This window comes from Chiloscyllium plagiosum, unplaced genomic scaffold (genome assembly GCF_037043375.1).
Source record: "Chiloscyllium plagiosum isolate Xiang-an unplaced genomic scaffold, Cpla_swu_hap1 HiC_scaffold_2, whole genome shotgun sequence".
Lineage (NCBI taxonomy): Eukaryota > Metazoa > Chordata > Chondrichthyes > Orectolobiformes > Hemiscylliidae > Chiloscyllium > Chiloscyllium plagiosum.
The window spans coordinates 129723092-129747446 of record NW_028270140.1 but is presented as its reverse complement, the minus strand read 5'-3'; the positions used below and the strand labels follow the sequence as shown (position 1 = coordinate 129747446).

Sequence of the window (24355 nt, the reverse complement as noted above, 5' to 3'; positions counted from 1 at the left end):
AGTAATTACAATTTCAACTCATCTGCTAAATTATAGATAATTTTTTCTTAATTGTTACCATGCTTCTGACATATCCTGCTCTCAATGCTATACTATGCCTAAGTCAGCTTCAATTTATTTTTTTCTTTTCCACAACTTATGTTATGAATAATAAAAATGTCTTATACCAGTAAATTTATTTTCTTTGGAGTGCTGCTCAGCATATTACTCCACTGAAAAACTTTGCAGCCCTTTAGAGTTTGATACATGCTTCTCTCAAATGGCTTCCCAACGCAGCCTGTAAAAAACAGGAGTCTGGGAAATCGACCCCCTCAGCCTTTTGGGTAGTTCCATAGACACCTTTGGCAATTCCCTTTTAATTGGAATTTTGAGTAAAATAGTTTTGAAAAGCTAATTGTTAACACCAAACACGCAGACAAACCCATATGTTTAACTTAGAATTACATGAACCCAAATTTGGAGTAAATCATATTAAAAATACATACATAGCTCGCAGTTTGACAATTGGTTTGTTCATTCAACAAACATTAGGGCATGGTGGCTCAGTGGTTAGCTCTGCTGTCCCACAGCACCAGGGTCCCAGGTTCGATTCTAGCCTCGGGCGATTGTCTGTGTGGAGTTTGCACGTTCTCCCAGTGTCTGCGTGGGTTTCCTCCAGGTGCTCTGGTTTCCTCCCACAGTCCAAAGATGTGCAGGTCAGGTGAATTGGCCATGCTAAATTGCCCAGAGTGTTAGGTGCATTAGTCAGAGGGAAATGGGTCTGGGTGGGTTTCTCTTCAGAGGGTCGGTGTGGATTGGTTGGGCCGAAGGGCCTGTTTCCACATTGTAGAGAATCTAATTAGTTCATCCATTCCTTGAGTGTGCAGCGTCCCTATATTTGGTGAGAGATTGATTGATTAGGAAAGATTCATACAATCCAATTCTGCAAGCATCAGAAATGGAGAAACACCATCTCTGCTCAAAGATTTGGAATGCGAATCACTGAAGCAAATAAATAACCTGGCCATGTTCTGTGAAATAAGGAATGAACTTGTGGAAATTGACAAAAATGCAAATCTCATGCCCTCCAACAATGACAAAACACAAAATAATCATCCACACAAAGCACAAAGACTATCTGTTTCCAAGGCAGTGTGTGAACAATCTTTCTTACCACGGACAATCTCACAATGGAAAAGCTACCAAACGAAACAGTCAGAGACACATCACGTGAAATCGTAAAGCCCCATCTTTAGATTATTTCTGTTTTCATTATCAGGACTATCACCTCAGCTAGTGTCAAGCTAGCTAGCACGACCCAGACAATGCCAGCAGAATATGGCTATTAGTCCGTGATGCTAACACAACTAAAAGAGAAGCAGAAACAATACTCTTTTTCATGATAGCCATTCATCATTATATTAGGAATTGATGATAAAATGCCATTTGTACCGTGTTGGGTACATTGCTTATTCTAGGTAGGTCAAGCAGCTTTTTTCTTTGCAATCCCAATTATTCACTGCTTCCTGTCACAAATTCCACACACTGTTGTTTCGCAATCAGGTTAACATTTATTCCTACCCACTTCGCAAACTTCATGTTGCCTTGGTTGGTAATGATAACAAACCTCAAGTAAGTATCTGAATGGAGTCATTAAGTTGTGAATGTTTCAGTCTTCCAGGTCCCCAGGACAGATATAGACCGGCTTCGTTGCCTTCATATAACATTGCTACATTGACAGTTTCCTCATTTTCATTGCCATGGAACTTGTGATTTTAAAACTAGTCCACGTAACTGTATAATTTGTTCCATGCTGAGATAAAAGAGAAACTTTGTAAAGTGTGGTCAAAATGACAGTGGCTCTTTCCAAACTGAAAAGCCACAAATAGCGACATAGTACATAAACATTCCCATCTTAAATACCTATTTCAAATCCTCCCTAAAAGTGCAATTTTTAACTATTGTTTCAGATTTCTTGTGTTGCTTGCAGTCTAAAGGATATCAGGCTACAGGATACACTGACAACCTTGTACAGCACGTATCAACTAGAAGCTGTGAGAGCTGTACTGCTTTACCTGCAAAATAACAATTTAATCTGAACCATCAACATCTTTTCTCCACCAGCACTCTACGCCCCACCAACTCCATCACCCCCAACTACAGCATAAATGCTGCCCTCCACACTTCACTTCAGCTCTGAAGAACAGCAACCTAGACTCAAAACGTTAGCTTGCTCTCTCTCCATGGATGTTGTCTGACCTGCTGTGTTCTCCAGCATTTGTTATTTTCAGTACAGATTCCAGCATCGGCAGTAATTTTCTCCTAACTTACATTTGTATATCACCTTTAACAGAACGAAACATCTTGAGGCACTCCAGACACCTAGACAAATGAAAATTGACAATGCGCCAAAGAAGGAGATGTTAAGAGAGTTGATAAAAGGGGCGGTAAGGTGGCTGCCTCACAACACCAGAAACCTAGAGTTCGATTCCTGCCTTGTGTTACTGTCTGTGTAGAGTTTGCATGTTCTCCCAGTGTTTGCGTGGGTTTCCTCTGGTGCTCTGGTTTCCTGTCACAATCCCGCAATATGCAGGCTCAGTCAATTGGCCATACTAAATTGCCCATAATGTCCAGGGATGTGCAGGCTAGGTGGGTTAGCCATGGGAAATGCAGGGTTACAGGGATAAGATAGGGGGATGGTCTGGATGGGATACTCTTCAGAGGGTTGGTGTGGACTCAAGGGCCTGCTTCCAGACTGTGGGAATTCTAGGTTTAAAAACCTCAATTAGCCATCTTTTAAATAGTGTTTTCAGGGAGAAGTCACAAGAGAGAGGTTAGGAAAGAAGTTTCCAGATTTCAGAGTCCAGCAGTTGAAGATAAAATGACCAGTGGTGGACTGAACAAAGGCGAGATGCACAAGAGTCCACAGTTAGATAGGTTGAGTTCAGGACTCTTATGGACATACTAGGGCTGAACAGATCAGCAGAAGCTAAAGATCTGCTGACCATGACCAAAAGCAACTGGCAACCCAATTCTAGAGGGATCCCAGAGCAGTATTTTGCTAGAAGTAGCCAGATAACACGAGGACAACTTGCCCCATCAGTTTGTCCGCATCCTCAACTACATCAGCATCAGTGGTACCTGTGGCTGAAGTTGCCTTAAAGACCAACGGCTTTGTTTGGAAGCTACGGTCAGACTATCAACCTCTAGGTTTTTTTTCCATTCTTTCATGAGACATGGGTGTCATTGGCTAGACCATCATTTGTTGTCCATCTTTAATTACCCTAAGGTGGTGGCAGTCAGCTGCCATGTTGAGCCACTGCAGTCTATCGGGTTTACATCCGCCAATGTGCTGCAGGGAGGGGAGTTCATGGATTTCAATCACAAAAACAGTGGAGGAACTGTGATATACTTCAAAGTCAGGATAGTGTGCACCTTGGAGAGGAACTTGCAGTTGGTGGTATTTTGATGAGTACTAGTCTTTCTAGGCTGCAGAACTCTCAGATTTGGAAGGTGCAGTCAAAGCAGCCTTAGTGAATTGCTGCAGTGCATCTTATAGATGGCACACACTGCTTCCTCTGTGCAATGATGAGGAATGAATGTTCAAGGGAGTGGATGGCATGCTGATCAAGCAAGCTGCATTATCCTGGATGGTATCAAGCTTAAACCAATCTGCCCCCATTCAGATAAATAATGGGTATTCCATCACACACCTCACTTCTGTCCTGTTGACAGTAAAAGGCACTGGGGAAACTAGAGGAGAGTTCATTGCTAGCTTCTGATCTGCTTTTGCTGCCACAGTATTCATCTGGCTGGCCCACTCAGTTCAGTTTCTAGACAATGGTCTCCCTACCAAGGGTATTAGTAGTGGTCCAATGCCATTGAACATTAAGAGCAGACTGTTAAGATTCTCTCTCTTCTTACAGATGGTGTAGCACAAATGGTACTTGGGGGCAGAGGTGAAGAGGTCATCGTTCATCAGCAGAGAGTTACACAGCAGCAGGCCATCCCAATGCAGACAATGTGGACATAAATTGGCTCAACTGGCCGCCCAATAGACCAGTGTCCCAATAAAAAGTGCTGCAAGATTACGTTAGGGCCCGGATGTCCTTGGAGAAGGAGCACGCGGTGTCCACCAACACCCTGGAGTTGTTCAGGGAGAGGTGGGCACTGCAGGGAGTGGAGTGCATTATTTCCCCCTTCAAGTCTATTTTGATTTAGTCCCTACCCTCCCCTTCACTGTTAAAAAAAAAAGGTGCTGCTGCTGCTGCTCCTGGCAAAACACCCTGGGCAAGAAGTCCTTCAGAAGGCCTATGCCAGCCATAAAACCAGCCCTCCCTCAATTCTCTGGAGGGCTGAGAAAATTCAGTCCACTTTTATTTTCAAGCAAAACAATAATCCACTCTTCAGGCTTTAAATTCTAAGAACTTGTTTCCCCCTTATATTTATTCCCACAAACATGTCCCAATGAGGTTTTCTTTACAAAATATTTGTGAAGTTCTCCTGACAAAACCTGAGTAAAGAATCAATGGAAACTCACTGCAAAACAGAAGGTAGTGGACTCTCTTGTATATTTGAACCCAAAGATATAAATAAAGAAAATATCTGGCTCAAAATAATAAAGGCTACCTGCACACAATTGTGCTATACCTGGAATTCCGTAATGCCTAAATTTCCTTGCTCTTTTCCATGAAGTTATCAAACTGTGTGCTCATTATGACGACTTTCCCCAGGCTCAAAAGCTACGAACACAAATGTTTCACTGGTACACTGGTTCAAACCATATGTAAAATTCAACCCAGAATTCCAGCTTCACCAAGAAACAAAATCATTTGTGTGTTTCTCATAGCTGCCTTTGGAGCAATTTCTTTCTCACATCTCGTCAGGAATCACACTTATTCATTGATTTTTCTCCAACATGCATTTTTATGACACCAGTATGAGTCACGTTAAAAGAGTCTACAACTTCACCTTCTCAGACATTCTGTACACAATGAGCTTGAAAACATTAGATTGACAACTTGAATTTCCAGCTTAAATGAGGAATGTACTGTGTGGGAACACAGCTATCTTTGGGCACTAGTGTTTACATTGTTCTCTACCTTTTTATTTCCACTTATAAGTTACACTCGTTAAACAGGAAATTGGAGTGTAAATTCACATACGTAAAAACAGATGCACCACATGTCTCATTTTGGGTACACTTTCCTAACTAAGCCCCCCAGAAGAAATTCCTGTTTCAAACAGCTGTTTCTGCATTTCTCCAGGACGTCTCAACTTTATTCTCAAATATCATCATAGTCATGCCCTGCTGACTCCCCTCAAATCCACCACCCTCCAGGTAAGCAGTAGTCCTCTCCGACACTTCCAATTGCTCCAGTGTCTGCAGATACCAAGGTCGCAGATTCTGGAAATCTGTCTCGATAGCTCTCCAGCCTCACTTTCATCCTTCAAGGGGCTCCGTTAAAACCACTGCTTGCTCACAGCGCCAAGGATCCACAGTCGATTCCAGTCTCGGGCGATTGTCTGTGTGGAGTTTGCACATTCTCCCAGTGTCTGTTTGGGGTTCCGCCTCATTGAGTTCTTTGAGAAGGTGATCAAACAGGTGGATGAGGGTAAAACGGTTGATGTGGTGTATATGGATTTCAGTAAAGCGTTTGATAGGTCTCCCCACAGTAGGCTATTGCAGAAAATACAGACATTGGATTGAGGGTGATTTAGCCATTTAGATTAGAAATTGGATAGCTGCAAGAAGACAGAGGGTGGTGGTTGATGGGAAATGTTCTTCCTGGAGTTCAGTTACTAGTGGTGTACCGCAAGGATCTGTTTTCGGGCCACTGCCGTTTGTCATTTTTATAAATGACCTAGATGAGGGCATAGACGGATGGGTTAGTAAATCTGCAGATGACACTGTAGTTGGTGCAGTCATGGACAGTGTGGAAGGATGTTGCAACTTACAGAAGGACATAGATAAGCTGCAGAGCTGGGCTAAGAGGTGGCAAGTGGAGTTTAATGGAGAAAAGGTATGAGGTGAATCATTTTTGAAGGAGTAATATGAATACAGAGTACTGGACTAATGGTAAGATTCTTGGTAGTGTGGATGAGCAGAGAGATCTCGGTGTCCATGTACACAGATCCCTGAAAGTTGTCACTCAGGTTGATAGGGTTGTTAAGGAGGTGTACGATGTGTAAGGTTTCATTGGTAGAGGGATTGAGTTTCAGAGTCATGAGGTCATGTTGCAGCCACAGAGTTCTGGTCACCACATTATAGGAAGGTTGTGGAAGCTTTGGAAAGGGTGCAGAGAAGATTTACTAAGATGCTGACTGGTAAAGAGGGAAGGTTTTATGAGGAAAGACTTGACGTTGTTTTCATTACAGAGAAGAAGGTTAAGAGGTGACTTAATACTGATATACAAGATGATCAGAGCATTAGATAGGGTGGACAATGAGAGCCTTTTTCCTCAGATGGTGATGGCTAGCACGAGGGACAACGCTTTAACGGGTGATAGATATATGACAGATGTCAGAGGTAGTTTCTTTACTCAGAGAGTGATAGGGGTGTAGAATGCCCTGCCTGCAACAGTAGTAGACTGGCCAACTTTAAGGGCATTTAAATGGTCATTGGAAAAATATATGAATGATAATGGAATAGTGTAGGTTAGATGAGCTTCAGATTGGTTTCACCAGTCAGAGCAACATCAAGAACCCAAGGACCTGTACTGCACTGTAATGTATTATGTTTCTCCCACGGTCCAAAGACATGCAGATTAGATAAATTTGCCATGCTAAATTGCCCAATCAGGGGTGTGTGGGTTAGGTGCATTAGTCAGAGTAAATATAGGGGAATGGGTCTGGGTGGATTACTCTTCAGAGGGTTGGTGTGGACTTATTGAGCCAAAGGGCCTATTTCCACATTGTAGGGACTCTACGAATCTTTCTTAGATCAAATACTTAGTCATCCATCCTAATATCGTTTTATGTGGCTTGGAGGCATAATTATAATGTTTCTTTGAAACACCTTAAGTATTTCAGTCTGTCAGAAGCACTATATAAATGCAAATGTCATCCAACACATTTGGAGGCAAGAGGGCAATGAACTGGATGGAGTGGTGCTGGCTGAACCCTGACGACCATGTATCATCTCAACTTGTCCCAACTAAGTCTGAGGCTTGTGGATAGCATTTCCTTTCTGATGCCAAATGAGTCCCTTAAATGCCCCACTTAAGGGCATCATCCAGGATTGCTGATAGAATACCTTCTCCACCTAACAATGGTAGACTATGAGAAATAAAAAATACATGGTGGTGAATGTGGTGGACAATTAAACAACTCAATAGAGATAGAGGATCTACAAATATCCCCATCTTCAATGACAGAGGAGCCCAGCACATTCATGCAAACATTAAGGCTGAAGCATTCGCAACAATCTTCGGCCAGAACTGCCATGCAGGTGATCCACTGTGGCATCCTCCAGTGATCCCCAGCATCACAGATACAAGTCTTCAGCTAATTCCATTCACTCCAAGTGATATTAAAAAAACAGTTGGAGGCACTGGAGACTTGAGCAGAGTGACATCACTGGCATCTACCTGGCAATGTGGCAATGTGGCAATTTACCCAAATATCTCCTGTACACAAAAAGCAGGACAAATCCAACTCAGCCAATTACTACCTCATCAGTCTACTCTTGATCATCACTAATGTAATTGAAGGTGCCATCAACAATGCTACCAAGCAGCACCTGCTCAACACTAACCTGCTTAGTGACGCCCAGTTGTGTTCTGCTAGGGCCACTCCTGACATCATTAGAGCTTTGGTTCAAACACAGACTGAAGAGCTAAATACCAGTGGTAAGGTGGGAGTGACCACCCTTGACATCAAGGCTACATTTCACCGAATGTGGAATGAAGGAGCCAGAGGAAAAAACTGGAGTAAATGGGAATTGGGGCAAAAAATCTCCAATGATTGGAGTATTACCTGCCACAAAATAAGCTGCAGTAGCTGTTGAAGATCAATCATCTCAGCTTCAGTACATCCCTACAGGAAAATATTCTTCAGCTGCTTCGTCAATGATCTTCCCTCTATCATAGCATCAAAAGAGAGGATGTTCACTGATGATTGCACAATGTTCAGCACTTTTTGCACCCTAACCCTAGTTGCCCTGGAACTTCTTCAACTAATTGCAATTCTTGAGTATACAGACACCATAAATCTGTTAGAGAGCCACTTCCTATATTTTGACCTATTGACAGTGAAGAAATGGTGACAGACCTTCAGGTTAGTATTACATGTGGCTTGGAGGGAACTTCAATTTGATGTCATTCTCATTCACCTGCTGTGTTTGTGCTTCTAGATAGTAGCAGTCATAGAGTTATACAGCACGGAAAGAAGTGTGTTGGTCCAACTCATTCATGCTAACCACATATCCTAAACTGATCTAGTCCCATTTGCCAGCATTTGGCTCATACCCATTTAAATCCTTCCTGTACACAGACCCATCCAGATGCCTTTTTAATGTTGTAATTGTACCCACCTCCACCACTTCCTCTATAGACAAAAAAAAACTGCAGATGCTGGAATCCAAAGCAGACAGGCAGGAGGCTGGAAGAACACAGCAAACCGGGCTGCATCAGGAGATGGTACAAGTGGACACTTTGCGTGTAACCCTTCTTCAGGACAGTGTAACCCTACATCTCCACCTCCTGATGCTGCCTGGCTTGCTTTGTTCTTCCAGCCTCCTGCCTGTCCACCACTTCCTCATTCAATATACCCGCCACCCTCTGTGTGAATAAGTTGTCACTCAGGTCCCTTTTAAATCTTTCCTCTCTCACCTTTAACCTATGCCCTCTAGTTTTGGACTCCACTATCATGAGAAAAAGACCTTGGTTATTCACCATATCCATGCCCCTCTACAGGTTTGGAAGACACTGTCTAAGGAGCCTTCTGTGTCTTGTGATTCTGCTCCACAGCAACCTGATGAACGAGCAGTTCTCTAAAAGCTAGGCCTTCCAAATACACCTGTTGGAATAATAACCTGATGTTGTGTGATTTTTAACTAAGGAGATTTAGTTACTGCTTTGCCTCTTGTGGATTGTATACACTGCGATCACTATGCATCATTGGTTGATTGACTGAATGTTTGGAAGTCTTAGAAGCACCCACTATATAGGTTCCAAGATCCTGGACAGACCCGCTGACTACATGGCAGACCTGTAACTAGAGAGAGTGAGACCCGTATTTCCCCTGACTAATGCACCTAAGCTACACATCCCTGAACACGATGGGCAATTTAGCATGGCCAATTCACCTGACCTGCACATCTTTTGAATTGTGGGAGGAAACCAGAGCACCTACAGGACATGTGGAGTATGTGCAAACTCCACAGAGTCAGTCACCCGAGGCTGGAATCGAATCCGGGTCCCTGGCTCTGTGAGGCAGCAGTGCTAACCACTGAGCCATCAAGTATTTTGCAAACACTTAAGTACTTGGATTTTAACTGTATTTAACAAAAAAAATCCTCTCCAAGACTGAAGTTTTTTTAAAATTTAAATCTTTAATCCTCAATTATTTTGTGACCATATTAAACACGTATAATTAAACAGGAACAGGCCATTTGGCCTAGGAACTCCATACCAGTGTTTATACTTCACACAAGTTTCCTCCCACTTAAGTTCACTCGATCACGGAATCCTATTTATTTCAACCTCATCTTGTTACTTAGCTTTACCTGAAATGTGTGCGCTACTATTCAGCTCAGCAGTTCCATGTGGTAAGCGCTTTTCTTGGCGCAACCATGTAAATCTAACTCAGCCTCGGCGTTTAGTCCTGACGGGTATTTGCTGATGCCTATCCTGGGCTACTCCACTACACCCTGCAGATATCCAGTCACATTTTCCCAACCCCTTCATAGTCTTAACGACCTCTTTTAAACAGGTCACATCTCACGCCTCTCTTTTTCCTGACGAAGAGCGTTCAACCTTTCCTGATAAACTTTCAAAGCACTTTCTCCAGGGTTTGCTTATCGCCTTTGTAACATGGAGACTCGAATTGTAACACTTTTCTCGGGTCTAACACGAATACAACCTTCGCTGCTTTTGAATCGTATTGCCCCTAAATACTTCAAGTAAAAACATGTTTTTTTCCTCTTTCACTCTGCCATATTTCCCAACGTGTGTGTGTGTGTGTGGTTTTTTTTAAACACTGTAATTCTCCAATTATGTAACGCAACCGCATCTGTTCACCTTCGCTCGACTGTTTAACAAGGGGAAGGAGACACGCACATTGGCTGCGATCTCCATCAGTCAGCGGGTCGACACCATCTCATTGTCCGCTCCCTCTGTCAATCACATTCCCTTGTGTCCTATTCGTTCTCGGAAATGTCCATTAAAGCACCAAGCCGCCTTTGACGCGCCCAGAGCTCAGAAGGCGGAAGTGAGTTTATTAAAAAACAGATTAAAACTAATAAAAGCTTGCAAAAAATACAAACTAGCCCCGCATTACTGCAGCCTCAACCCTCTACTTTTTTTTTCCACTTTGAAGTCAGGGCAATTGCAGTACGAGTTTCTGCCTTTAATGTCGGTTAAACTGGCAAAGTTGTCCTATAAATACGTCTTGACGCCACTGCAGGATTATCTGAAATTTCCCAAATCGAACTGTCAAGAGTATATCGCTTAACACATTTCCGTTTATAATTTCTTCCCATAATTTAGCAACCTAGCCCTGCTGATGTTTTCCTTAATCCAAAACGTACAAACCCAAATTGCTAGTTCCTCCATATTTTAACACACAGACTGTAAAAGGATTCAAGTTTTCTAACATCGGCAAGAAGGATCAGACTTGTTTTTAATAGTGCACTTGTTGACCTAAAGTAGCCCGAATGCATTTCAACCCTGCACCCGCCCCCCCCCGAAAAAAAATCAAAACCAACAGCATTTTGTAAAAGAAACAAACTGAGTAAATCAAATTGCATGTGTCGGCAAAGATCCAAGTCCGGCATTAATTAAATTACCAACATTTGCAGAGGTGTTTATGGTAAAAACGAAACTAAAACTGCCAAAAAAAAAACAGAAAGCTCGGCGCTTAAAAAAAAAGTTGGAAACACTTTTAGTTTTCCTTTTGCAGCGCGGTTCGACGCTTTATGTTTCTTTCTTTTTAGACACAAAATGCTGACATTTCTCATGCACGTAAAAAATGTTGCAATACACAATAAACTACTTCCTGCTTTATGCATTTCGAATCTTTTGACAAAACCTGTTCGTTACCTCCAAATCCCCACTTCCAAAGATAAATGATCCCTGGTGTTTTCAAAGTGGCTGACAGCGGGATGGTCACGTCGAGAAAGGAAAAGGGGGAGGAGGGGGGAAAGAATCACACAGATACGACCAAAGAGGCAAAACCCAAGCCCCCCGTCCTGCCAGTTGCAGAATTAGATCGAAAGTAAAAGAAGGCGGCGAAAGGCTGGAAATTCCATCCCCCCCTCCCCCCTCGCGATTTGTTTTCGTGTTTGTGCCTTAACAATTTACACCATCGCCTGGGCGGGCCTCACTCGGCCGACTGCGGAAGTCTTCTGCAAACTTCCATTGGTCTGACGGGCTGCATCGGGTTCATCACAAATTCATTTTCAGTTTTCACTTCCCCAGATCGTCAGTCCGGAGGGTGGACTGGGTCCCGGCCCGCTCCGCGTCGGGGGTGGGCGCGGGGTAAGGGCGGGGGATTCTGGTGGCTAGAGATCGGCTGGGGGGGGGGGGGATCTGGTGGCTAGAGATCGGCTGGGGTGGGGGGGATCTGGTGCTCAGATCGGCTGGGATGGGGGGGATCTGGTGCTCAGAGATCGGCTGGGGCGGGGGGGATCTGGTGGCTAGAGATCGGCTGGGGTGGGGGGGATCTGGTGCTCAGAGATCGGCGGGGGGATCTGGTGGCTAGAGATCGGCTGGGGTGGGGGGGATCTGGTGCTCAGAGATCGGCTGGGGTGGGGGGGATCTGGTGCTCAGAGATCGGCTGGGGTGGGGGGGATCTGGTGCTCAGATCGGCTGGGGCGGGGGGATCTGGTGCTCAGAGATCGGCTGGGGCGGGGGATCTGGTGCTCAGAGATCGGCTGGGGCGGGGGATCTGGTGCTCAGAGATCGGCTGGGGCGGGGGATCTGGTGCTCAGAGATCGGCTGGGGCGGGGGGATCTGGTGCTCAGAGATCGGCTGGGGCGGGGGATCTGGTGCTCAGAGATCGGCTGGGGTGGGGGGGATCTGGTGCTCAGAGATCGGCTGGGGCGGGGGGATCTGGTGGCTAGAGATCGGCTGGGGTGGGGGGGATCTGGTGCTCAGAGATCGGCTGGGGCGGGGGGATATGGTGCTCAGATCGGCTGGGGCGGGGGGATCTGGTGCTCAGAGATCGGCTGGGGCGGGGGATCTGGCGCTCAGAGATCGGCTGGGGCGGGGGGATCTGGTGCTCAGAGATCGGCTGGGGTGGGGGGGATCTGGTGCTCAGAGATCCGCTGGGGTGGGGGGGATCTGGTGCTCAGATCGGCTGGGGTGGGGGGGGATCTGGTGCTCAGATCGGCTGGGGCGGGGGATCTGGTGCTCAGAGATCCGCTGGGGCGGGGGATCTGATGCTCAGAGATCCGCTTGGGTTGGGGGGAACTGGTCCTCAGATCCGCTTGGTGGCCAGAGATCCCGCTGGGGCGGGAGGTGGTTCTGGTGGCCGCAGCTGGGGCGGGGGTATTGGTCTGGTGCTGGAGATCTCGAGTCCGGGGGGGTCCAGACTCTTGGCCACAGTGAACGGAGAGAGAGAAATCCCTCACCCACTCCCGAGGACGGTTTTGACCTGCACAGATTGACCCATAGGACTATATCTATCTCAATGTTTCTGCGCACATTTGGGTTTTTTTTCTGTGACAAGGATTTCAACGATTAAAACAAAATAACTTAACGGCTACAAAATTGCTCGGTGCTTTCTTTCTTTAAGATAACCTGTTTGTGTTAGAAATTTGATTATTTACCGCCCATTAAAGTTTCATTTTACATGTTCACAAGATACTGATCTGCGTAACTGCTAAAGGAAATACATTTTAAGCTTGCTCACATTAATGGAACCGATTATTAAATTTGGATAGGTGCAAAAATTAATATTGATGGAAAATGGTTGTAAAATGAGAGAAACAGATAAACACTGTTACATACTGAGTTGTTTAACATTATTTATAATGTCCCCTTGTATTATTTGGTAGCTTAACTCTATCATTGTTTTCTCAGCTCCAGAAAGTTTAACTGTGGCTTGTTAAAACGTTTTTTCAGCCTATGTTCTAACCCACGGACTTTTAGATACAGAAGCAGTAACGCACCCATCAGAGATTGTAATTTCCCTGAGGCTGCTTTTAACCATTAACCGTGAGAACAGATGTCTGCATCTCAACCATGGGCCTGCATTACAACCATGCCTGTACTTTTCCATGCAGCACAAAAATCACCTCAGCTGATTACATTCGCCATTTCTTGTTGCTCCTGTTTATTTTTTTTCCGGATGAGATAGCAAAGTATTCTGCATTTCAGAATCATCAAGAATGCAGATGGATACACTGCAGCATAGAATCATGCAGCACAGAAAGGGGCCATTTGACCCATTGTGTCTGTACAGGCTACTGTAAGAGCTACCCGGTAAGTTTCATTCTCCATTTGTATCTCCTTATCCCTCTAAGTTCATCAAATCATGTTCCATTTTGCCAACATGATTGCTACTTACCCAATGCATCACAGAATTGTTACAGTGCAGAAGGAGAACATTTCGCCCATCATGTCTGCACTGTCTTTGCATTTTTAATTTAGTCATAGTCACAGAGATCTACTACACCAAAAGAAGGCGTGTCAAAAGCAACCGCTTAACTCTTCCAATGCCATTTTCCAGCCATTGCCAATTAAATTTCCTGAAGAAGGGCTTATGCCCGAAACATCGATTCTCCTGCTCCTTGGATGCTGCCTGACCTGCTGCGCTTTTCCAGCAACACATTTTTCAACTACTGTCCAGTGCCATCTTAAAACACAGAAAAAGAAACCAAAACATAGAATATAATGGCAAGGAATAAAGAATTAAAGAACAAGTGTTCTACTTTACAGTCCTTGTTAAGTGCTCATACAAGTGGCCCAGATATGAGTCCCTTCACCGTACTGCCACCACTGGAGCGAAAGTCACCACTCTTCGGTACCATCTCGCCTCCACCAATGCCTTTACCACTATGAGTCCTTGCTGGACTTCATCAATGCAGCTGCAACCAGGTACCACACTGGCCCAAATTCGACTCCCATGCCACCATGACTCCTTTTTAGGCCTATCTCACTAATGCTGCCACAGGGCCTTGTACTGGGCCCAAACTCACCACCACCGCTACTATGAATCTGCACTGGTCACAGATGCGGCCAAAGATCCAAACTCATCTCCTCCACAGCAGCCATGTGTCAGCACTAGGATTGCCTCAATGCTGCAGAAGCCACTAGGAACCCAAATCCTCTCTGATAGTGAAGCTGTGAGTCCACACTGGGCCTACTTGAATCTGTGCTGGGTCTTCTCAGAGTATACTGGGCCTAGCCAAGTCCACTCAGAGCCTACTCAAGTTCTTATTGGACCTACTCAAATCTGTGCTGAGGCTGGGCCTCCTTGAGTCCATATTCAGCCTACTCTTTTAGACTTTTAGATTCCCTGCAGTGTGGAAACAGGCCCTTCGGCCCAACAAGTCCACAGCGACCCTCCAAAAAGTAACCCACCCAGACCCATTTCCCTCTGACTAATGCATCTAACACTATAGGCATTTTAGCATGACCAATTCACCTGATCTGCACACCTTTAGACTGTGGGAGCAAAGAGGAGCACCCGGAGGAAACCCACACAGACACGGGGAGAATGTGCAAACTCCACACAGACAGTCAGCCGTCTGAGGCTGGAATCGAACCAGGTCCCTGCCACCATGCTGCCTACTCAAATCCGTGTTGGGCCTACTTGAGTCCACACTGGGCCTATTTGAATCCATTTTGGGCCCAGTCACTAGTCCGACATAAGTTCAAGGTAACTTTCCTGCACTTATGTTCTTTGCCTCTGTTAGTGATACCTAGAATACTTTATACTTTATTAATAGTTCTCTCAACCTGTCCTACCACCTGTAATGAATTATTTACATATATACTGAGATTGCCATGCACCTGCACACTACTTAGTACAATACTATATCTTGTTTTGTCGCTCCATCTTGTTTGAATCAAGTGAATCACCTCACATTTCTCCACATCGAACTTCACGTCACCTAACTGCCCACTCCATCAACTTATCAATGTTCTTTGAAATTCTACACTATGCTCACAGTTTACTATTTTGCCAAGTTTTGTGTCATCCGCAAGCTTTAAAATTGTCCCTTGCACACCAATGGATCATTTATAAGGAAAAACAACTGTCCAGACCCTTGGGGAATTCCACTACGAGCCTTCTTCCAGCCTGAAAAATACCCACTAATCATGACTCGGTTTCCTGTCCCTCAAGTCAATTTTGTATTCATGCTGAGACTGTTGTGTTTATTCCATGATCTATACTTTCCTCACAAGTCTGTTGTTTGTACTACCCTCTATGTTACTTCTTCTGCCACCCCACCCCCCCCCTCCAAATCCCTTCTCAATGATGTACATCACTACCACATGTTCACAGATACATTGTTTTGGAAAGATAGCACTATATTTTCAAAGGTTCCTCAAAGGTTTAATGGATAAATGTACTGCCGTAGAATAAGAAAATGATCTAGGACAGAAAGAGGCCATTCAACCCACCACATCTGTGCCAGCTCTTTGATAGCACTAGCCAATTCCTAAAGGTTGCTATTACGGTCTAGCCTTACTTTTTCTTTCCTCCTTATTTATCTAACTTCCTTTTAAAAGTTACTATTAAATCTCTGAAAGTTTTGGACAATCACAGATTCTATGGGCCTTTGTTCTGTGTGATAGACCTCTATGAGTCTGACTATTCTCTCACACAGTGCAATCCAAATTGCTGAAAATGTGTTGCTGGAAAAGCGCAGCAGGTCAGGCAGCATCCAAGGAACAGGAGAATCAACGTTTCGGGCATAAGCCCTTCTTCAGGAATGAGGAAAGTGTGTCCAGCAGGCTAAGATAAAAGGTAGGGAGGAGGGACTTGGGGGAGGGGCGTTGGAATTGCGATAGGTGGAGGGAGGTCAAGGTGAGGGTGATAGGCCGGAGTGGGGTGGGGGCGGAGAGGTCAGGAAGAAGATTGCAGGTTAGGAAGGCGGTGCTGAGTTCGAGGGATTTAACTGAGTTAAGGTGGGGGGGAGGGGAAATGAGGAAACTGGAGAAATTGCCTAAAGTTTCTGTTTAAAACAATGCTTCCTCATTTGGCCTCTGCTATTTTTGTTAATCATCTTCAAACGGTGTCGTCTGGTCAGCAACTCTCTTCTACTAGAAGCAGTTTCTCTGTATTTACTCTTTCAAAATCTTTCTCAGTGCTCCTGCTAATCTCTTCTGCTTTTAGGACATATTCCAGTCTCTTTCTGTGTCAGTGAAGTTCCTTGTAACATGAAGTAGTCTCACTAAAGTTTTATAAAAGTTTAATCATTTTTATGTTGAACAAAGCTGGTACACATTTAAATTTGCACATTTAAAATGAATTACAATATGATTGACTCCTTAGGAATGTGGAGCAGCTGAATTCCTTTTTTATGAGTGTGAAATGATAATGGATTGAGGTAGGACTGGGTGTTAAGAATGGGCTTCTGTGGGACTTCGGGATGTGGGACTCAATAAAACCTGGGATATCACAAATCATTTACCTTTGAAATGTAAAAACGTGATCTGAGAACAAATAGTGCAGGAATTGTGCTTTTCACTGATCTGCATTTAAGTCTTGATTTAAATTTAACTTACTGCAAGCTAGGGGGCATTTAACTGTCGGTAAGTCACTGGCTGGATATTAATTAGATTGTTTTATTTGTTCATTCACCGGATGAGAGCATCACTGGCAAAGCTAATACTAATTGCCAATTCAGTATATTAAAAAATAGAATAACGCAGACAAATGTTGGCCCCTTACAGTCTGATACAGGAATACTGATAATGGAGAACAATGAAATGGCAGAGCAAGTCAACAATTGCATTAGTGCTGTCTTTGCTGAAGAAGGCACAAGTAATTTCATAGAAATGCTAGGGAAACAAGGGTCTATTGTGAAAGAGAAATTCAAGGAATTATTTCTTAAAAATTGACGGAGAAATTAATGGGCCTGAAAGCTGATATCCTTCCACGGTCTGATAATCTATATGCCAGGGTATTACTGGAAGTGGCATCGAAATAGTGGATGCCATCTTTCAAACTTCTATGGAATCTGGAATAGTCCTGGCAGATTGAAGAGTGGCAAATGTAACTCCACTATTTTAGAAAAGGAGAGAGGGACAAACCAGAAATTACAGACCAGTTAGCCTGATAGCAGTTATCAGAAAAATGTTGAAGACTATTAGAAATTATGAGAGGATGTGACGACACACACATAAAAATAGTGAGATTGCACACAGTCAACATGGATTTATGAAAGGGAGATCATGTCTGACAAATGTACTGGAGTTTTTTGAGGATGTAACAAATAGAATTGTTGAAGCAAAACAATTAGATGTGGTATATTTGGATTTTCAGAGATCTTTTGATTTGTTCTACATTAAAGGTTATTGTGCAAAATCAAAGTACATGGGATTGGTGGTAATATTCTGGCACGGATTGAGAACTGATTAGCAGACAGGAAACAGAATGTAGGAATAATGGGTTGTTTGCAGAGTGGAAGACATTGGTGATCGGAGTACCAACATGATCAGTATTCAGGTCCTAGCTTTTCACAACATATCTCAATTATTTTGATAAGAGAGTCAAATGTAGTTTTCCAGTTTTGCTAACAACACAAAACTAGGTTGGTTTGTGAGTGATGAGGAGGTTGTAATGAGGCTTCAGGATGAGTTAAACAAGTTGAATGAGTGGGCAAATATGGATAGATTAACTTGTCATGTGAGTAGCAATTGCAGACTCGGGGTCTATACTCGATGGAGTTTAGAAATATGAGACAGAACTTCATTGAAACTCCAAGTATATCACATCTATTTGTTTCCCCTCAACAGTTCTACTCATTACATCCTCAAAAAACTCCAGCAAGTTTGTCAAACATGATCTCCCTTTCACAAATCCATGCCGACTGTGTGCAATCGCACTAGTTTCTAAGTGTCTGTTATCACATCCTCACACTATTTCTAATAGTCTCCAGCAATTTTCTGATAACTGCTATCAGGCTAACTGATCTGTAATTCCTGGTTTGTTCCTCTCTCCTTTTCTAAAATAGTGGGGTTACATTTGCCACCTTTCAATCTGCCAGGACTGTTCCAAATTCCAAAGAAGTTAGAAAGATGACAACCAATGCATCCAATATTTACATTCCACCTCCTTTAAGGAGAGGCTTGAATAAGAGTGAGTGTTTCCTTTAGTATGAGAGATGAGGACCTGAGGACACAGTCTCAGAGTGAACGGACAACCCTTTAGAACTGAGATGAGGGGGAGTTTCTTCAGCTAGACAGTAGTTAATCATTGTTGTAGAAGGCTGTGGAGGCCGTGTCATTGTATCTAAGACAGAGATAGTTCGGTTCTTGGTAAGGGGATTAAGATTTACAAGGTTGTTGCCAGGGTTGGAAAGTTTGAGCTATAGGGAGAGGTTGGGGCTGTTTTCCCTGAAGCATTGAAGATGAGGTGTGACCTGATAGAGGTTTATAAAATGATTAGGGACATGGATAGAGCTAATAGACAAGGTCCTTTCCCTGGGGTGGAGGAGTCCATACCTAGAGGGCATAGATTTAAGGTGAGAGGGGAGAAATTTAAAAGAGACCTAAGTGGCAACTTTTTCACGCAGAGGGTGGTGCATGTATGGAATGAGGTGCCAGAGGAAGTGGTGAAGGCTTGTACAATTACAACATTCAAAAGGCATTTGGATGATTACATGAATAGGAAGGATTTAGAGGGATATGGGCCAAGTGCTGGCAAATTGGACTGGATTAGTGTAGGATATCTGGTCGGCATGAACATGTTGGATCGACGGGTCTATTTCTGTGCTGTACATCTCTATGACTCTATGACTCGAAGAATTGTGGAAAATTGCTGGAGAAACTCAGCATCTGTGGGGAGAAATCAAAGTTACCATTGTACTTGATATGTTAACTCTGTTTCTCTCTCCACAGATGTAGCCAGGCCTGTTGAGTTTCTCCAGCAATTGCTGTTCTTGTTTGTTACAGACCTCCAGCATCCGTAGTTCTTGTTTAATTATAATGAAGAGGTTAACTAGTGACTAGCCAAATAATAAGGAGAGACAGAAAGGAATGATTAGAACAGGAGTGGCCAGAGGAATTAGTTACTGTCCAAAGGATTAGCTTTTAGCTTCCTGTGAGGAGGTCACTGGGCAAGACCAACAAATACATATCAATGATATTAAAAAATCAAAGGGTGACTTGAGGAGGGTGTATGGAGGAATATTCAAAACATGGCTAGAAATGCACTAATAATAAGTGATTCAATACTTAGAAAGGTTAGCACAATTCTGGTCATCCAAGCAGACAAAAAGCATTCTTTGTTTATTCCAACTACTGGTGAATCATGAAAATTCTTTGTATTTGGTTAAAAAAAATTAAGTTGTCATAGAGTCCTAGACTATGAACAATGTTCTCAAATGAAAGTTTCAGTTTAAAGGTAACCAGAAAAATAGAGTTGATCATTAACTGCAATGCTGGGAAGTCAAAACAAACATGAAGATTTATTTAAAAGGAACATTCCTTACCAAAGATAAGGAGGTCAGCAATGTGTACAGTCCTCAGGAATAGCCCATTAGTGGGCCATAGATATGTCATGTCTTATCTGGTCCTGTGCAGGATCCTTTGTTAAAGAAATCAACAAGAGATTAGAGGAATGGAAATGGACCTTAACATGTCAAGGCATTCGTGCCTCATTAATTTGAAATTTTACAGAACGATATAAAGCCTCAAACAACTTAACGTTGAGCTCCCTATTATAAGGAGAATTTTGAGTGAGTACAAGGCTGATTTTCTGCAATATTGTCCTATGGAGAAAATATAAGCTTGAAAATTCACATGAACTTTTCTGGGCTTCTTAATAGAGCAATACAAATTACAAAGTGACTTTGTACAAAGTTTGAAATAATGTACTGTTTCAAGTACAGGTAGTTCTGGTATAACGCACATTTCATTATTGCGAACTCGCTTTAACGTGATTGATGAATTGAAGACACCGTTTCTGAAGTATGAACTTTTGAAATGTGTTGGCTGTAACACAATTACACCGCCAACACTTTAAGTGCTGTTTCTAAAGCATGATTTTTCTATAACATGGGCTTGCACAAGAACGCAACCATCACATTGTAGAAGAATTACCTGTCACTGACGGATCCAGAATAAGTGACCTCAGGTAAGAGATTAAATGCAACTACATTTGGAGCATGAGAAACATAGAGGAAGTGTGGAATTAATTTCTAGGCTGAATGATCAAGACATAAACGCAATAAATATTTTGGGTTCGATAGGTGAATGAAGGAAGCAGGAGAAATGAATGCAGGAACAGGGAAGATAAGAGTGATTAGGCCTGTTTGGTAAACACCAGCAAGGATTGATAGGGCTGGAACAACCTACATCTGAATTTGAACTCCAAGCATTTCTATGAGAGAATATATGGACCTTTCACCAAGAGTCAGAAGTGCCAACCTTTAAGGTACATGTGCATCCTGCTCTTAGCAGTACTGCTTTGAAGGGAATGGCAAAATAATGATGGGCCCAGATATTCCAATGTCTGGAGAGCCGATGGAGCAGTGTAGACTGGAGTTGTGCGTCAGGATCATGTAAACTCCCCAATGCAGCAGATTCCTTGGAAATGGCCGAGGGAAATTGAATTTTCCAATTGGCAAATCTGAATCCACCAACAAAGTCCTTTAAATTGGAAAATTTGGTGGATTTATTTTCTTTTTATCATTCATTCGCAGAATGAGGGCATCACTGGTGAGACCAGCCTTTATTGCCCATCTGGCAGGACAGTTAAGAGTCAACCACATTGCTATGGGTCTGAAGTCACATGTAGGCCATACCAGGTGAGGGTAGCAGTTTCCTTCCCTGAAGGAATTAGTGAACCAATGGTTTTGTTCAGATAATTGACAATAGCTTCACAGTATCATTAGACTCTTAATTCCAAATTTGAATTCAAAATCCACCATCTGCCATGGTGGTATTTGAACTTGGTACCTCAGAACATTACCTGGGCCTCTGAACCCCTGACTCCCAAACTCTGACCCTTGCAAACTATGATTCCCACAAACCCTGACACTGGCTAACACTCTTTATAAAACCAATCTGGGGATATAGTTATGGGAAACGAGAAAATGACAGAGGAGTAAAACAGATACTTTGCATCAGTCTTTATGGTGGAAGATATTTCAAAAGAACCATTACTAAAGAACATGCGGGAGGAATTAAGTGCCATCACTATCACTATAGAAGTAATATTAGATAAACTAATGGGTCTAAAGTCCAATAAGTCTTTTGTCCCAGATGGCTTGCATTCTAGAATCCTAAAAGATGTAGCTGCAGAGATAATGGATATATCGGATTTTATTTTCCAAAAATCGTTGGAATTTGGAGAAGTACCAGAGGACAGGGAAACTACAAATGCGACACCCATAATCAAGAAGGGAGGGAGGCACAAGCAGATAACTATGGGCAGGGTCAGCGTGGCTTCATGAAAGGGATATTGTGTTGACTAATTTATTACAGTATTTTCAGCAGTCTCAACCAGAGTAAATAAAATGGGAACCAGTAAATGTGTTGTATTTACTTACAGGTGGTGTTTGACAACATACCACAAAAGGCCAAGTCATAAGATAACAGCCCACAGTGTTGGAAGTGGTATATTGACTTGGATAAAGAATAAACTCATGGGCAGGAAACAGCAATTGGGGATATTGGGTTCTTTCTCTGATTGACGAGCTGTAACCAGTTCCTTTTCCTTACAATCTTGAAATTTTGATTGAACTTCAATTACACACCTGCCAGTCACCAAAATGTTTCCCCAGGGAATCTCCCAGTGAATCAGATTTTTCCAGCAATCCCTTGCTCATTTACTGACCCAGTTCTTTTTCAGGATACCCTCAATTTGCATCATCTGATTTTTCCAGAGATTTCCCCCACTTTTATAGAATTTTCCAGAAATACCTTCTCACCTGGCCACATTATTACAGGATTCCACACAGTAGCTGGAAGACACAACAGATGGGAGAAGTGAAAAAGATACAGTAAGGTGGAAAGCAAAGAGGAGAGGGAAGAAAAGGAGTTGATAAGAAAAAAGAGCAGTAGAGAGATAGAATAGAATGGAGAGAGAGAGAAAATGAAAAGAGAGGGAGGATAGAAAGGAAGAGTGAAAGTGAAAGGTAAGAGCAAGATAAATGAAAGGAGGGAAGAAAGAGAGAAAAGTGAAAAGTACGAGTCATAGGTTGGATGCTATGTAGTGACTCTGAATCAAGGTCTTAGACTTCCCTAACTTACAGCAATGTGGCACTATCTTCACCAATGAAGAGTAACAGTACAAGAAAATGGCTAGTTGGCCAGATTACTGCAACCACTAGGACTCATAACAGCACACAAACCAATAGCCACTCTCAGACAACAACTCACCAGGACGAAGGACCCAATACCCAGCATGAGCAAAACCAATGTAGTGTACAAAATCCCATGCAAGGACTACACAATACACTACATAGGACAAACAGGAAGACAGCTAACGATCCGCATCCATGAACACCAACTAGCCACGAAACGACACGACCAGCTATCCTTAGTAGCCACACACGCAGATGACAAGCAACATGGATTCGACTGGGACAACACTACTATTATAGGACAAGCCAAACAGAGAACAGCCAGGGAATTCCTAGAGGCATGGCATTCATTCACAGATTCAATCAATAAGCACATCGACCTGGACCCAATATACCGACCACTGCAACGGACAGCTGGAACTGACAACCGGAAGCGGCATATTTAAACCACTATAAATGCCGGAGGAAACATCACAGAAGCGCTTCACAGGAGACTCCCAAGCACTGAGGATGTCACCTAGACAGGGGACGAAACGTCTGCAACACAAATTCCCAGCTCGGTGAACAGAACCACAACAACGAGCACCCGAGTTACAAATCTTCTCACAAACTTTGAGTTGCAGTATAGCTATCGGCAGGGATAAGATGGAGATCAGTTTACATAGTTTGAAGGATAGTCTTTAGCCTGCTGAACTTTCAACATTATTGACCACAAATTAGGACCAATCTGAAATTTACGTAACATTTAAGCAGTATTTAAAATTTACTTGTGTTGCCGACGCCTCCAAAGCTATGGGCTGAAAACTGGAAAAAGGAGTTAATGTCATCCGTACTGTGTTGACCAGCATGGGCAGAGTGGGCCAAATGGCCGCCTTCTGCTGTCCTTTGAAATATTCTTGTTTGTTCCACCACTGGCTAACTTACTGTGAATCTGCGAGAATTCGGAAAGGAGTTGCACAGTTTTAGATTAATCCTGTTTTGGCATAAATCCAGACTTGGCATACAAGCCAGAAGAAAACTTATGAGGACAATGCAAAACAAATTTAAACAGACAAGGATCAAAATTACTTATCTTCAAGTTTGACATTTTCATATTAATAATATACAATTTTCACTTAATGTCTTGTCTTAAAGCATCAAACACAATCACACCAGGATGGTGTTAATGGAAAGTGGATTATTTGCAGTGGGGGAGATTTGTTAATGTGAATTGTTTGAACAACCTTGAGTGTCTCACTGGGACTTGATTGAATCATTAAATGTTTCTTTTGGATTCTGAGCCTCCAAGCTGCACAATGGGTGCAATGCACACACACGCATGATGCAATTTGAAGTATTTACGGGATCATAGCAAAAATTAGTTGAGAAAGAGCCAAGAGATTTTCATCATGGATTCATAAAGACTCAGCATCCAACTTCAAGGATTCTTCTCTTGAATTATTGCTGGGTGCAGTTGGAGCAAGAGAGTCATGATTTTCCCTAGCGTTAGAAGGAAAAAAAACCTGCTCCAAGAAGACATGGCTGAGGAGGATAGCAACTGGAAGATGATGCTTTGTACTCTTTGAAATCCAGGAATTGGTTTCACAATCTGCCCAGGTCATGAATAGTCATACATTTGCTGATCCGTCGGCACTCAGTGGTAACACTGGCCCCCCACTTTACTCTGTTTCCCCAAGTGTTTTCCATTTCATCACCCACCTAAGTTTCATCAGCATCCGTCTCTTAACA

The 24355-nt window shown here is 43.1% G+C and overlaps 1 protein-coding gene across 8 annotated transcripts in view; it reads right to left on the bottom strand.

Annotated features, from left to right (window-relative positions):
• Positions 1–11450, bottom strand: part of irf2b (interferon regulatory factor 2b) — a 65095-nt gene extending 53645 nt beyond the window's left edge. For 7 of the 8 annotated variants that reach the window (XM_043705656.2, XM_087973533.1, XM_087973519.1 and 4 more), the window contains exon 1: positions 11241–11449. The gene's annotated coding sequence lies outside the window, so the exon portion shown is untranslated. Of the gene's footprint in view, positions 1–11240 lie in introns of all 8 variants that reach the window. The other variant, XM_087973523.1, reaches the window with a different exon arrangement.
• Positions 11451–24355: the final 12905 nt, after the last annotated feature.